Source organism: Tyto alba, unplaced genomic scaffold (genome assembly GCF_018691265.1).
Source record: "Tyto alba isolate M040663 unplaced genomic scaffold, T.alba_DEE_v4.0 Super-Scaffold_26, whole genome shotgun sequence".
In the NCBI taxonomy this organism is placed as follows: Eukaryota; Metazoa; Chordata; class Aves; order Strigiformes; family Tytonidae; genus Tyto; species Tyto alba.
In genome coordinates, this window is record NW_024881300.1 from 17,348,592 (window position 1) to 17,364,407 (window position 15,816).

General features: G+C 39.3%; 1 long non-coding RNA gene across 1 annotated transcript in view; it reads right to left on the reverse strand.

Moving 5' to 3' along the window:
* LOC116961089 overlaps window positions 1-14,827 on the reverse strand; it is a 34,235-nt gene extending 19,408 nt beyond the window's left edge. The window contains exons 1-2 of the long non-coding RNA XR_004406762.1: window positions 14,724-14,827; window positions 11,861-11,927 (exon numbers count right to left, since the gene is read on the reverse strand). This is a non-coding gene — a long non-coding RNA (uncharacterized LOC116961089). The remainder of the gene's footprint in view (window positions 1-11,860; window positions 11,928-14,723) is intronic.
* Window positions 14,828-15,816: the final 989 nt, after the last annotated feature.

Consider the following 15,816-nt stretch of genomic DNA (forward strand, 5'->3'; position numbering starts at 1 on the left):
CTGCTGCTGGGGAAACTTTTCAACCTGAAACGCTCATTTGCAGTTCATTGATAAACTTCCCAAAACAACATTTTATTGTCATGTAGGTTCAACCATATCTACAACTACTAGGTAGCTAATGGGTTTGGCCTCAGTCTACTCCTAATGATATTAATGAAGGGTTATTTTCTAGAACCTGTTCAAATAACAAGCATTTAAACTAAGGGATTAAAGCAGTACACACTGCTCCTTTACAATAGTGCACTTTGAATGCCCCTGTTTGCATCTGCTGCATGGTGAGTAGAATACCCATTGTGTTGGCACTCCAGAAGGCTTCACTGCAGAATATTAGACTTGAGAAATCATTTATTGGGATCTTATCTTGCATACCTAATTGCAATGTCAGGCCACTGCATTTAAACTATAACTTGCAGACTAATTAAAGGCAACAACTTAGTGCTTACCTAGGGATTCAGGGAGATTGCATGATGACCTGCCTGTGTTGTAAAGGGAAGATTAAACAGACTGAACTGAACAGTCTTTATTTTCCTGGTGATGCCTGATTTGGGGGAGTAATCCCACTTTATCCCCAAACATGAACCTTTTTGTTATTTAAAGGGATATAACCAAGAGGTGCCTTATGGACCTTTTCACCTGGCTTTGATGTTCTAACAGTTACTAGCCCTAAGCTTGTTGTTTTCCTGTTTTATCTTTCCCTGAATTGTTTCCAATCAGCTATTTGGTTAGTGGGAAAGTCTCACTTCTCTGCAGGGAAAATTGCAAATGAAACAAAGTTTTATATACGGTTTGCTTCCTTTTATTTGCATATACATATAATCTTCTAACTCCAAATTCTAATCCTTGCATTGAATAACAGTACATGGGATCATCCTGCAGAACAGCAGATCTGATATGGCAAGTTAAAAGCTTAAGGGTCACTGCTGGGACAAGAGGAAGCAGGAGGCAGTTTTCCTGTCTTCGTGAAGATGATGATGATGCCTCGATTTCGCATGGTATGGAAGGAGGGAGGCAGACACTAAATATAAAAAGCAGAAGTTTATTTGACAGTGTTATGAGGAGGGTAACTGGAGGCAAACATTTGACACTGACATGCTGGAATGCTGTAAAAATTTAATTAGATGGGTACATTAGTCATAGTTGTATTAGGGGGTTCATATACTACATGCAAAAATGCATGCTCCAGTACAAAAGAAATATTTAAGTTCTTCCTGTAAATACCATTTCCCTCATTATTGGGAAATGTGGTCTCAGTGGGGCCATTGACCATGTCATTGTATTTATAAAAGTATGGTTAGAATGAGATTAACAACATTTATTGGGGAGGGTTTTCCTATACAGAAAACGATGCCCATTATATAGGGAAGGTTGTGCAGCTGAGTTGCAATGAAGTAGACGCATATGGCTGCTAGCTGGTTTAATGTAGGGTTTACTTCTGTGTGCTTAAACTGTCTTTAATAGCCTCATGTTCCCTAAAACAAGGGCTATTGGTGAGCTGAGATGCATTGAAGCATGTCAAGAAGGACTACTGCAATTTTGCCTGCCCCTGGAAACCATTGGGAAATGCTTTATGGTTTCACAGCTGTCCTAAAGAAAGCTCGACAGATCGGCTTGCTCAGTCTGGGTAGTTAAAAAGCATTTTCACAACTGGGTCCTTACAAGGTGATCCTTTGGGACTAGGTTTATTTGGGAAGTTCATCTGAATCCAGTGCAGATTGCATTGGCTGGGGATTCTCGTAGCTCCCAGTATGGATCTCCATGACTGACTAAAAATTTCAATAACTTGCAAGCCTGATGGTTGTTTTCTTTATTTTCAAGCTGCAATCATATCCAAAATCTTGCAGGGATATACCTAGATTTCAACAACCCTTTGTGGTGAACCAGTAAACCAATTTAGCCCAAATATTTCCCACCTGCTTGACATAAAGGACTGGGTTACTGTGGGGCTGCTCCAAAGCCTACAGAAACCAAAGTCTTTGCAGAAAAGCTTCGAGCATGAAAATAAAGGGGGTAAGCTAGTTCCAAAACAAAGAATTAGTAAACCAGTTAGAAATCACAGTTGAAAGGATGTGCTTGGCTCTAGTACTTCCTACACACTGCTGTCTTCAAAATCCACCCTACCTCATAGAATGCACTTGTGTCTTTCTTTGGAAAGAATGCATATATCAAGTAACTTGCAATGATTTCTTTTGAGAAAACCCTGCAGTATAGGAGTGTGGATCATTTCCCTTACTTTTCTTTCCCTTCAGCTTTACTATGTGTGTAAAATAAGATAACATTTTAATTTGACAATGTTCATTTAGTAGTAAACAAGAAAATAATTGGTTATGTTTTATTTTAAACAGTGTTTCAGTTGTGGTACCATGTGTGACATTCAAAAGTAATTATGAGATGGAGACACCGGATAGGAAAAGGATAAAAACAAAAGATGACTCAACCAAAATCAACTAATACTTTGTTTTAATCAGTGTTTGGATTGTTCTGATGAATTTGATATCAGTGCTACAGAAAAGGAGAAGGCTATACTAGTGATCAGTTCATTTCCCAGAATTCAATGAATTTGCAAAGAGGATACTGTTGTCTGTAATCACCTGTAAGCATACAAAAAAGAAAGATGCATAATTTCTGAGGAAGCCAATAGTGACCTAGAAAATCACATGTGTAAATACCAGGAACTTATGCTGGGGGTCTGTGGTGATGGGGAGGAGGATATCCAGGATTATAAACATAAAATAATGAACAACAGCCTGTGCTTTTGATTGAAACACTATGATATGGATCAAAATTCACCTTTAGTCTTGTGTACTATTTACACAAATCAGAAAAAAATGTGTCACACTGGAAAGTGAAGGAAAATTAAATCCAAAACCACTATTTGTATCAAGAAGACTCTTTCTTTTCTAAATACCAAACAGAAAATCACAACCTCACAAAGACACTTGCCCTTTATTTTTATGTTGGTTGTTTAAAATCAGTAGATCAGTCAGACCAACAGAATTACTCTATCATAAAGGGTAAACAGCCAAGTGATCACACATTGATTGCAAGGCAGATGCATACACCCATAATTTTTTTAAACAGGAAAAAGTAAAGCTAACTTGCTCTAAAACATCTATTCTCAAACCTCCCCAAAGCTGTTACAGTCAGAAGCCATTTGAGGCCATAGGGATATTTTGCCATGGACGAAGGTGTCAGCTGATAATTGCATCTAATCTAGCACTGGTATGAGTATCTTTACAAATTTAAGGGATCTCTGCAGGAACAATGTTAGTGGGAAAGGGTCTCAAGAGATTTGATTCCAAGGACATATTTAACCATTGACACTGCTATATTCAACAAAATAAAAAAAAAAAAAAATTGCATGACTGCAGAAGAGGGAGTCACTCAAGAAAAGCAAAACAGAGAATAAAATTTTTAAAAATATATATTCTGGATGAAAATCTGTAAAATTTCCAAATGGTAAATAATATTACACTGAACACTGGTCTTCAAAAGGAAGTGAGGCAAAAATGCTATTACATGGGTCTTTTGAAATGGAATAGAACAAAAGCTCAAGATCATCTTTCAGGGCCATTATCATGATGATAAAAATAACCTTAGAGTTCTGAGTGAGGCCCATAGCAAAATTTTAACACGATAACATTACACAGACATAGACAAGGAACTTAGTTTACATAGTACACAGCAAATTAAACTTTCAGTGCTACAGTTCCTTAGTGACTTAAGAATTTTAAGTCCCATTTGCGAAAGTCTGACACTTTTGAAAATTGGATTCATAATTAGTAAACCAGACAACTGGACTCTTAAGATCATTAGAAAGATATTAGGTAGAAAATTCAAAGTCATTTGGATTTGTACACCGTAGTCACATAAACTCCTCTGAAAATTTTCCTTCATGTCAATCTGCATTCAAAGAATTTTTCTTGCACTTGGCTATAGTGTGTTTGTCATGACCACTAAACATGATAATTCAAATCTCAAAAATTGGTAGGAATAGGAATTAGATAAATGTCTCCTTAAAACAGAATATTCCCTAAAAGGTAAGAGAAATTGTGACTAAACCACGGGGAGAATAAAAAGTAGCTTGTTAAATCAGACTGAAGTAGTTCCAGCTAATCCAAAGCCTGTTCCCAAGTGAGTGCTGGAAGATCAGAAAGCTGTGACTAGCAGAGCCTAGGCAAAAGCAGATGTTATGTCCAGAGCCCTTGTGGAATTCAATGGCTGGTTTGGTGAATTGTTTGAACTGGTCACTTGGGAAGGCAATGCCAGCTTAGTTTATGGTAAATTTGACCAGTTCAATGTTTGAACAGTGTATTCACCTCTTACTGGAATAAAGAGGCTGTGTTTGTAAATAAGATGACAAGTTGTACCATATTAGGGTCTTTTGTAACTGACAAAGCATTCTCGTTTTCCATAGAAAAGGAATTATTTGCCTGGGAAGAAATATCATCTGGCAGTATTTCTAGACCCATGCTTCAAAGAGAAATTTGAAGCCACTCTTGTATAATGTGCAAGCATTCATCACCAAAAGCGAGATTCTCATAAACAAAGTAATCCAAACCAGTAACACAAACCCAGTTCTTCTCCCTTGCTGAGCACTGATCAGTGGGGAGCACATGAAAATCTGTGTCAAACCCTGCTTCACTGATAGAAAGGCACCTGGCCCCATTGCCCAAGGATCAGCCCATGCCCTTGTAGCTCAGAGCAAGAGCAGGGTGTTGCTGAAACCTTCCAGCAATGCAAACCGTGAGCAAATCCAAGGAGACTAGAACAACAAAAAGAGCATCAAAGGAAGCAGAGAAAAATGTTAGCTGCCTGGTGGTGGGAGCAGCAGAATAAACGGCTGTATTATAGGACTGTCACCTGAGCGAGCCGATCAATGCTATTAAGACTGAGTCAATCAGTGTCTGTACAAGTATAGCAGTGCTTGAACGATGACAAATCTCTGGGTCCAAAGGGAGACATCCCTCACCTTGTTGAAAAGTAAGGAAGCGGCTGCTGTGATCAGTTTTGGCAAGCATTTCTGATCCGTACCTGGACCGTTCCCATCAGGTGTCATGTACTGAAGCTTTATGCCTTCCCACGTAATGGCACAACAGACATGCCAAGAGCTTGAATTGCTGTGGACAGGCAGTGTTGACTGCTGTCATTTCACCAAAATGAATAATTATATATCTTCCACTCCAGCTGATTGTTTGAAAGATGTGAGGGAGTGTGCAAGAGAAATGCTACCAATAAGGGAGCTTTTAACGCAGCTAATGTTGCCTCTGAGGAAAATGGAACTGGAGTAATGAAGGGTGGATTCTGGCTCTGCCATCAGTTCATGGCATCAGAGATGCTTAAGTGGAATATCTGTGAGCTGATGGGACTCTGAAGCAGACAACTTTTTGATGGAGGGAGGAATGAGGGGACCTTTTTCCAAGCCTGTTTAATAATCCAGTCTGCAAGTGATCTCCTCTTTCGTTGCTGTTCTACCCTTGTCTCTCCTTTTTGGCATGATGCCTTTTCCCCCCCGAGCAGCAGCTGTGCACACTTGAATAGTAAATCAAACACCCTAAAAACTGTTGTTCCAAAATCTTTTCAGATCTTTCTCTCCTCTATTTCTGTTCTCTTTTTCTTGCTAATGATTAAGGCAATTGGCTTTTTTTTTTTTTTTTTTTTTTTTTTTAAAATCTGGTGTGAACTAATTTTGTGTTGCAAACAACTTGATGTATCACAATGTCTATCAATGGAAAGACCTAGAGGTACATCTAGTTCATCTCCCATCTATACATGAGTTCTTGGGGGGGCACTATCATAGGAAATGCAAGGCGGGGTGGGAGGGGGAGCTTCACTTTTCCTCTGGGAGCCAGTCCCAGATCACTTTGTGAAAGGACAATGGTAACAGCCTGGATTTCCAGGTGATAGCAATATAAATACACCCTAGTCAGGGCTGATTTACACTAACCAGGGACCTGTGCCTAGCATCCTAAATGGCATTTGTTTTTATGGTTTCAAGACTATTTCCACAACAGAAATGTCTAGAGGATTAATACTGTAGAGAGAGGGATGAAGACAGAACAGCAAAATACCAAATAATTAGCACCTTTTAGTATATCATACGCTTTTTGTTGAACTGAACATCCATCAAGGAGTAGCAGTGAGTTACTTCCTGGAAAAATGGGTGTGGTTTTTTTTCCCCCTTGAAGGTTAGATTCACAAAAGGTAACCTAGTTGATAGAAATGCTTGATTCCTGCCCAAAATACCCAGCAGCTTAACTGTTCCTGTATTTTGAAACTATTTCAAGAAACTCGTGTTGCACTTTTAAAAAGATCTAATTTAGAAACAACAAAAAAAAAAAAAGGTGCATCATTCTAGTACTGGCCTTTGTTATTTGAATGAGATATGTAAGGCCATGGATAACTCTCCCTTTAGTATGTATGTCTGTGAAAGGGATGTGATGGTAGAACTTTGGCTGTGAAAATACGACGTGTGCTTTATTACAAAGAAAACCACAGTTTGAAAACCAGGGAAAACTCTGATTCACCAGCATGACTCACACATGCACTATAGAGCCTGCAATCCCTTTAGCAAAGATGCAAGCCCAGCAGCATGTAAGTACTTGCAGAGAGAACGTATTTTCCTAAATGAATGATCTTTTCAAATGCCTTATCTTACTCTTTTTGAAGGCAGTGGAAAATATCTCACTGGACTTTGGATGAGGCCCTTAAAGGCAGGAGGAGTCAGTAGACATCATGTAAATATCCACAAAAATGACTCAAAGCCACTATCAAGATAATATTATTGTATGAGATGGGAAGTCAGATTTCTGAGAAGGCTGTAACAAGCCTGGGGAGGACCTGTTACGTTGGCTAGCATCTGATTGTGATTAGCAAAGCTGAACTTTTCAGGAAATGAATACTTCAGGGTTCCCACCTCAGGAGATAATTTTGACACATTCTCAATTTCAATAAATGTGTCTGAAAGCAAAAAAAAAAAAAAAAAAATCAGAGTATTTTTGAATGTCTTCAAAAAAATGGAAACAGTCTGGGAAAATATGCTTGTTTGAAGGTAACAGCTCAGTTGACTGCAGTGTAAGGAAGTTCAAAGGAATTTCATATCCAGGGATGAAATATTTTTGTTACATTACTCCAACTCCCAAGACCACTGGTCCAACTGATTGTAGTAAAGTGTAATACTGGAGTAACATGGCAAGGAGTCAGGCTGTTACAGCCTGCTGCCTAAGAGAGAATCCACTAGAGGAAAGAAACCTCTTTGAGGTGTAATTGCAATTCATTTTGTCTGCTGGGGCTACAAAAAGTACTATAAGAACATGCATGGGCCTTAAAGGCAGAAACTCAAGGTACAGATTCAAGTAAACTTGCTTATTCAACTGTCTCAAATAAGTGGCTTCACTTTTAGAAATGCAAAGCACCACATTGCTCTCACTAAACCAGCCTGACAGGAGAAAGAGCTGGGTTAGTGCTGCTGGTTTCCCACTCTCAATCACAGCCATACCCAGTGCACCCATTTTTCCAGTGAAAATCAATCCTGAAAGGTTTATTTTTAATGTAGTTAACATATTAATACGTTAAAAGAACAGAGCTCTTAATTTGGTTTTCAATACTTTTTTCTTTGTTTTAGAAAGGGAAACTTTCATTATTTTTTGAAAAGTCTCAAGAGGGAAGGAAACTCTCTCAGTTTAGCACACAAGGAAGCTACACTGACCATTCCTCTGGTTGTTGCTGTGGCTGTGCTGAAACAATCTCTCTGCCCTGGGTCTCTTTGAAGCCATTAATGTTGCGATGTATTTCCCCATATACATATCTTCTGCTTGTGCACACCTGCTTGCATTCCGCTCAACTGTCTGTGAACTGCAGGTCTTTAGCTACATGGGCTTATTTTCCCTGGCTTTTGGACTCTAAATAGTGTCTTACAATGCCTCTCCTGCACATAAGAGAGTCACAAGTTGACTGAAGCCTTGGCATCTTAGCTTGAGTCATGAGAGTATCAGACCAGCGCTTATGTTACATACAGTAGCTTGGTGTTCCTCAGCAGAGAAAGCTGATGTAAGATTAAGTCAACTCAGATCCTGCACACTCATCTCTTAACCATGTTGTGTTCATATGAAAGGTCATCTAGGTCTCATAAACTCTGATGCTTGGATTTCCCAAGCTAACAAACTCCTCATTTGGTTTTCAGAGCTGCCTGGAGTCTTTCCATGTTGGAATTGCTTAACTCTGGAGCTGGTGGTGATCACTAGTGAAATGAATTCCCTACCACATGCATGCCATCAGCTAACTTGGCTTTAGACTTTGGTATATTACACATTACTTCTGGGTAAAAATAGAGACAGTTCTCTCCGTTTCATAATATTAGGCTGGACCTGCAAATTTCTGAAAGGGTAGAATTGGAAAGTATTATTTATCTTGCTTAGAAAGAACAGACAATAGATTAGTAGCCATATATGAAGTGTGTATTAATGTTAATTAATACTTACGCAAAACCTCTACTTAGGAATTAGCATGAGACATTGAAAACTTGGTCCTTTGTATTGTCTGAAAAGAGAGAGCTGCATTTTCCTCTTTGTAATAGATTAAACATCTGTATTCAGGGTTCCTTGTCCTACAGGTATTAGAACTACGGTTGACCAGAGAACACCGTTATGCAGCACTGATTTATTTCATAGTTCACAATGCTACTTCTGGGGAGAGAGGGCAGGCAGGAGGCTGAACTAGTGGGAGACGTTATCTGAGGAATGCTGCCCTTGATTTCAGTGGAGACAGGATTTTGCCTGGTGCTGTTCCCTTTCCTGGCACCTAGCTCATAGCTTCTCTGGAACAGTTATGCCACGAATCAAGAAGCCATAAATGTAGACACATGAACATGAAGCTATTTAGGATTGTCAGTCAGCACAATCCAAGACAAGTGAGCTTTGTATATTAAGGCACATTTATTTCTACAGCACATGAAAGAAAAATCTATGGGATTACAAACATATACTTCCCCAACTAAGCAAACAAAAACCTATTTCTCTGGCCCAAACTCCTGTCTCTGTACCCTCAGCAAGACACTTCAGCTATTTTAATACCATTCTCCTATTTCACTGTCACCAATGGCAAAAATTGTGGGGTACTACAAACAGAAATGGTTTATTCTCATTTCTTCGCTGCCTCTGTGGTAACATTGAGAGTACTGTCTTTATAATATTCCTTAAACATTAAGGAAATACATATAGCATGTATTGAGTGGGATAACCCCTCACAGTCGTTTGTTGTCATTACCCTAATCCAGCAACCAGAGCATTTTGAACAAAAGCTTTTCTCTGATGGGAAGAGCAACATTTTCTAGTGTTTCCATCCAGAGATTCCTCTCCCACATTGCTGCATAATAAATTTGTCATAAGAGGGATCTCATTCAGATAGGTGTCTGCATATATGCTACAGATATATTTGTTATATATAGACAAGATTATTTGTTCTCCCTTCCTTGAGCTAGATCATATCTCAAGCACACACCCCAAGAGAGAGGAGGGAGGAAGCTATTCCATCCTGGAGCAACACAGGAACAATTTCTCCCTATTTCTGTTTTGCTCCAATACCAACAGCAGATACTTACATCCCCCCATTCCTATATGGACTAGGTCATGCTGGGGTGGTGCAATAGTTGGTCTTTGTCTTTCTCCACCCGCTATCCTATGAGTCTAAACCCAATCTCACAGCAACCACAGAAGCTCCTGGCTGCCCCTCATGCCTTTATAGGAGCCCACATTCCACAATTCAGCTTGGTTACTTGTGTTTCTGAGCATGGATTCAGAGGAGTTGTGAACATGAATTTACACAGCAAGATGAGAGAATACACAAAGAGAAAGTGTTTAAAAAAACCCCAACAACAATGAACATTTAGAATAAATTGCAAATAGAGGTGCATAATTTGTGGTTAGAGAGACTGAGTGCTAGTCATTATTCAGTATCACTCATTTCTTTCCTCCAAACATATGTATGAAAGCCAGGAACAAATAATATTTTTATAAACAGGGAGGAGGTTTTCTTTTCAAAATTAGATTATGTTAAAAAATAATCTAGGATGACTGCAGTGAGATTGTACCTATATAGAGAAATTACTATACAGCCAAGTGAATCATTAATCCAAATATAATGTATAACTTTACAGCAAACAAAGCCAGACGTATTAAAAGTGAATTGTTTACAATAGAGGGTTACATATTAAAATGTATGTATAATTGTAACCTTCTGTTAACACCCTCTTGAAGAGAAGAAACACCAGTTCCAGGCTTTAAAATGCTGTGCCTTAACTATGCTCAGAGAAGAGCTCTGTATGTAATGAGAGCAGCAGCATACATAGGAGGGATTCTTGCAGATTAAAAAAGAAAGAAAAAACAGCTCCTATGAAAGTGTTTAACACAAGTTGTTCCATCTTCATTTGTCTGTATCAAAGGAATTCATTGTCATCTCCGGAGGCAAACTTGGGGGAAAGAAAACGTGCTTTATTGAAAGTAAGACGTATGATTTAATCTGATCTCACCAGAATTTCATTCTAGCCCTAGGAAGGTTGCCCTGGTGACATCACACTTTGCATCATGTCCTCAGCCCACAGGCATCCATTGTAAGCTCTAGAAAAGACTTGGCATTAGTTGGGGATAGGAAAACGCACACATTTTGGAGGACTTATCAGGGAGCATAAATGCATCTTCCATCTCCGCTACTAAAAGAAGCCCAGAGCCTTGGCCTGGGTTTACACATTGCCTCCACCTCCTCCAGAAAATCATCGGAGACAGAGAAACAGAGCCCCTCATTTGCACCAAGCTCCTTCCCTAAGCCTTTGGAAAATACTTGGCAGAGGAGAGGAACTGTTAGGTCTTCTGCCATTTAACCAATTCAACCACCATAAACAGCTTCTCAAAACAGTACAGAAAGCAAAGAATCAGGCTTCTATACCTTCCCATTAAGATATTGATTAGAAAAGCCTTCTCATCACCCATTAAACCTGAGTGAAACAAGAACAAAGGAAGAAAAAAAAATCCTTTGAATGATACATGCTTTTTGCACTAGCAGGCTGGTTTTGCCCCCTACAAGCCCATGGTAAGCACCGTTACTCCTTTACACCAAGAATCCCTTAACTAGCCTTCTCTGAATACTTGTTGCTCTTTGTATGTTCACATAAATTTGACAATACAGCCAAAACCCAACTACTTTCCTTGTCTCATAAAGTTCTCTGTTTCACTCATAGAGAAACCACTTCTGAAAAACAACCTCTCTGAACCCAAGCTTCTTTGCTCCCTGAGCGAGAGCCCTGTTGCAGCCTGTCTCGGGTGGGAGCTGGGCCCTTGGGCTGATCCCCAACATTGTGCATTGTTTCAGCCCATCAGGAGCCAGCTGCTCCTCCAAGACAAGCAGCCCACTTACAAGCACCAGAGAAAATGCCAAGATGCATCCACATAGCTCCAGCTTGCTTCACACACCAATACACCGCACAGGGCGTGCACAAGAGGCATATGCTATCTGAGCTCTGGAAGCTTAGTAACAGCCTTTGCAGCACTTTTTGTATATTACATAACTGGAAACCAGGGAATACAGTAGTTCAGAAGATAAAGAGAGACATAGAGAGATCTTATTCAGAGGTGAAACTCTAGCATAGACCCCATTGCATCTGGAAAATAACAGAAATTACCAGGAAAATAACAGAAGCCACAGTCAACACAATACTCGTGTGTATCACATGTATTCACATTTCAATGTAATTTCCATGTAATCTCATTTTAGTATTTTCCATCTCACTGAATAAATAGATGGGACTTAAAATCCCTCAGATGATGTGGAGTACTAATTTCCCAATACAAAAGAAAAAACCAGTCTTTCTTACCCCCTTTCCTGGAGACAAGTGCAGGAAAGTTCCTCTGCCAAGTCCTCTGGGCAGGTGATATTCTCACCTGTCGATTGAATGAAGACAATGAGAAAGTGAAGATTGACTTGCTTGTTATCACAATGTTCCCAGCTGCCTCATGCACACATTGGGAGGATAATTTCAGAGGAGCTTTGTTGCAAGTACCCCTCTTTTCCAATCAGTAGGCATCATCACAGCCGGATAAGAAGCTAACACAGATACTAGCATTCGAGTCATTACAGCGACATGTAATACTACAATTTTCTGGGCTATTGATTACTGCTGTTCTGGCACTGCAACCCAAAACACTGGAGGAAGTCAAGTGGAGAATGAGAAGAGGTGGATTTAGCATGCTGGTGAGCTGGTTAAAATACCTTTGCTGAAAAAAGCTGCTTTGTCAAATTCACAACTTTTGGCCAAACGGTATGAATTTCGAGACAAATGTTTAGCAGGTAGTTTGGGGATTTTTGCCTGGGTCTCCAACCTGCCAAATTAGTTCCCTAGTCACCTAGATATCAATTATGCTCTCTCAGGTTATACTTTGTTTTATTTTATTGCAGTTTCATTCTGAGCTGAACCACAACCAAATTTTTGAAACATCTCAAAAAATAGTGTGTTTTTCTGTCCCTGACTCCTCCTTAGCATTCAGACGGAGGTAAATAACTCTATCATAAACTCTATGGGGAGCTTATTGATAACATAAAACGGTACATTTTGCTTTCAAGACATTTCTTATTACAGTCAGGAGAGAGAAGATGTGAGTCAGAAGCTTTCTTCTCAGTTTCATTCAGTTCATTTATTCTCTTGGTGTACTGAAACCTAAGTGGCTGTTAGAGCTAGAAGTCCCGAGGTGTATATGTTCTTTAACACATAACTTAATTTCCAAAACAAATAATTACAACTCAATTTCTGAGTGTCACCCTTCCCAGGAGCATCTGATGCATAAGCAAAAATGTAAAAACTTGAAAGCTGAAGCTCCCCTGCAGCTAACTGCTCTCTCTGTTTCAGGGAGGTTTACCTTCTACCCACCATTTCTTCCACCTGGGCAGTCATTTCTGCATTTGGATTATTTTTAGATAGTTTCTTCCAAGCAAGTAGACGATGGCAGATCACTGTTTTGTCATCTACAGATCCCTCCAGAAAAAACTTACACATTGAACAGATCTCCTTTAATGTCAGATGGAGTTAACTCTCTGTTACCCCACAGAGAAAGCTTTATTATTTAGAGGTTCAGTATTCTGCACCATTAGGAACTGACTCCTCCTTGCTTTAGCTATAACACTGACCTAATTATACAGAGCCTCAATGCTACCATGCATAGCAGTTTCAAGTTCGCTTGTTATGTGATGCCTGCAACAATATTTATTCACAAGCTATTTAAAATAAAACGTGTTGTTTTACTGCATTAACTTCAAAGACAAGCTTGTAGGTTGTACTGGTTTCATTTCTATGATATGCATATCTATACATATATATATTTATATACATATATATGTACACACACAGGTACACACATGCACTCTTGCCCAAAAGAACAAGCAGTGCAGGGCTGCTTATAAAAACAGCAAACGACGACTGATGCTTGTGAATTTGGATTTTGCAGCACGCACCTGTCTGTGTGCCTTTCACATTGAAAACCCCGCATGGAGCCAGGACAGGCAGCTGCCTGCACAGCGCCTGGCCCCGGCACTGCGCCATGCGCTGCTGCCTGTAGAGATGCCATCGGTCCTGCCCCAGGAGGATCCCATTCTCTCCTACCCAGCTTAGCAATAGTTTAAGGCAGAAGTCCAACTCTTCCACCATCTCTATAGGTCAGTACAGATTTTTATTGCACCTTTTGCACAGGTAATGAGGTGGTGGATGGCTGTATGGTCATCATGAATATCTTCCAAGTCGGTAGTGCTGTGTTAGATAATCCAAGATGTTTGCCAGAAGCTTGTTGGTGAGTTCTTATCTGCAAGACGTCATTTCTGGTAGTCTAAGAGCAAGCTGTGGAGGTTTTCTCCACACCGAGTGTACCGCTTGGGGTACTTGTGTACAGTACACCATGTGTTCCCCAAACCAACCAAGCCACAGTCCACTTATACACCTGGAATGTCTATCTGTTCATAAAGACATACATTTCCTTGTGTCCTGTAGTGGTTGAATTTAAAAAAAAAAAAAAAAAATCCACGTATACTAATGAATGATTTCAATAATTTTAGCCATGGCTAGGTCAATGTATCAAGAAGTAAAGCAATAACTGCATCTGTTACCCTCTTTCTAATTTCCCTATTATCCACCTCAAAACCTTACTTCCTTTCAAAGTTGAAACTAAACTTTTAAAGAGAAGAGTAGATGAAAATCAGTATCAATACATGGAACTCTGTGCCAAGACACACTGAATAATATCAATTTGTCTAAAATATGCTCATGAAACCAACCCCTTGCATTTTGAGGTATTTTTACATAGAGGTATGGTCCAGAAATAATGTAAGGTCCTGGTCCTTAGTTCCTTAGTTAGTTCCCTTCTTCAATTATGTTGTGGGAATATAAACTATTTGGTGACAAACATTCAGCTGTTTGGGAAGATGGGGCTCAAATTCCTCTACTCCTCATTCATCAGCCTTGGAAAGGAAAACATTAGCTAAGAGAGCTGAGGGTCTTCTCTCCCCAGTCCTGGTTTGGACAGTGCAAAACAGTTATGTCCATACTGTCTATAGGGGCACAGTTCAGCATGAGCCAGCAGAGGCAATGTGATAAGGTAGAGCCAAAGACCTGAACTGGAATAATAGCATAAATACTGTTATCACATGTACATGGGACAAACTGTGATTCTTTAGATGTTTCCCTGCAGACTCACCATTTCTCTGCCAAATCTGAATCTTTCTTGCACGACATAAAGCTTTCCCAGCAGAGGTGGCCTGGGCAGCATCTTATTTTTTCATTGCCAGCAAGTATTTCTGAGAAAGGCTAGAGTAGAGCGTGCCAGAGTCTGGAATTAGATACAAATTAATTGCATGTAATTACTCAAGAGCATCAAGTATCTTTTTGGGATTTTATACTTATTGTTATTGTAATGATATTCAATTTGCAAATACAATTATTGTAAATTAGTCTATTGATAACTTCAGCCTTCCTATTGTGTGTGATCACCTCACCAGATTTCTTGTGGTCTTTTGAAACAAGAGGGGTTTTAGCCACGATGAAGTCACAAGTAGAGCTGAAAATTAACTGCTGTTCTCACAATGGCTTTCTGTTACTCTGAAACGGGGAATTGGTAAATTATTAGCTTATGATTAAATTACAATGTCGCTGCAAGATCTAAGAGGTCAAAGTCATAAACAAACTTTATTTTTGTCTTTCACCAGAAGCCTACTAATAATAAACTAACACATATTTTCTTAGCAGTGCTTCTTCTTTGATTTGATTTTATTTCTTATTTTTTCTTTTTATATCCATTTGGGTTGCTCTTATCATTTCATGTAAAGTAGGACTGTCAATGGTCCAGGGAGATGTCGGGAGGGCTAATAAACTGATGCTTAAAAGTCTTTCAAAACACAGTTTTTATGTAAAATACGTAAGATTGGTTAAAAATTTTCTTTCTCGACCTTCCTTGCAATGTGTAAGTATTAATATGCACAAATAGAGAAAGAGGTCTGAAAATGTTATGTACTGGAGTATGCATTCAGCTACAGTCACTGGTGATCATTGCTTGCCTGTTTGGCCTCAGAAGTTCCCTAGGCATGCTGCATCCTGACAATTTAGTACATTGTTTGGTCAATAAAACCTATAGAAGAAAAAACCCTATAATTATAGGGGGAAAACTATAGCACAGAATGGTGAATGCTGAGCAGATGGAGAGGTGCAAAAGAAAGAAGTAATAAAGAGGATATGAGGGGAAAGGGAAAACCACTGAAAGGAAAATTCTTACTCTCAGAGACACTTTTCCGTAC